Below are 599 nucleotides of genomic sequence, written 5' to 3'. Positions count from 1 at the left end.
TTTTATAGAACGTCACACTGGTGACAATAACGTAGTGACGTCACCATCTATGTATAGAATGGAACGTCAAGTGCATGATTTTTCATAGAAAAAAATTGGACGAGTTGCCAATCTTTTCGACCCTATCAACAATAAATTATACCGTATGCTATTTTAAGCATCGTGTAAGATGTATAGTTAGTACATTTTCTTCAACTATCATTGTGTACACACCGGTCTTTCTGACAATAACGTAGTGACGTCACCATCTATGTATAGCATGCTTCAACTATAACAAGCTTTAGCGTCACCGGCAAAGCAAAACTCTAGGTGGGTCATACTCCTATAAATATGAGGTCGATATACATCGACAATCGGTAGATTACGTCTAATTATTTGCCATAATTTGGACTAGGTTGGTGAATACAATCTACGCAACATTCGTGTTTATGTATATATAACGAGAAGATATTGTAGTCAGTCGTATTATAATGCGAAAGATTTTCACAGGAAAATGCAATATGTTCTTCCTTACAGAAAGTGCGTAAATTGTGACAATATTTATTGTCAATGCACCACAGAAACGCAATCAATAGCAATGACTTATTTTTAATTGATTA

Source organism: Dreissena polymorpha, chromosome 16 (assembly GCF_020536995.1).
Source record: "Dreissena polymorpha isolate Duluth1 chromosome 16, UMN_Dpol_1.0, whole genome shotgun sequence".
Classification (NCBI taxonomy): Eukaryota; Metazoa; Mollusca; class Bivalvia; order Myida; family Dreissenidae; genus Dreissena; species Dreissena polymorpha.
This window is presented reverse-complemented; position numbering follows the sequence as displayed.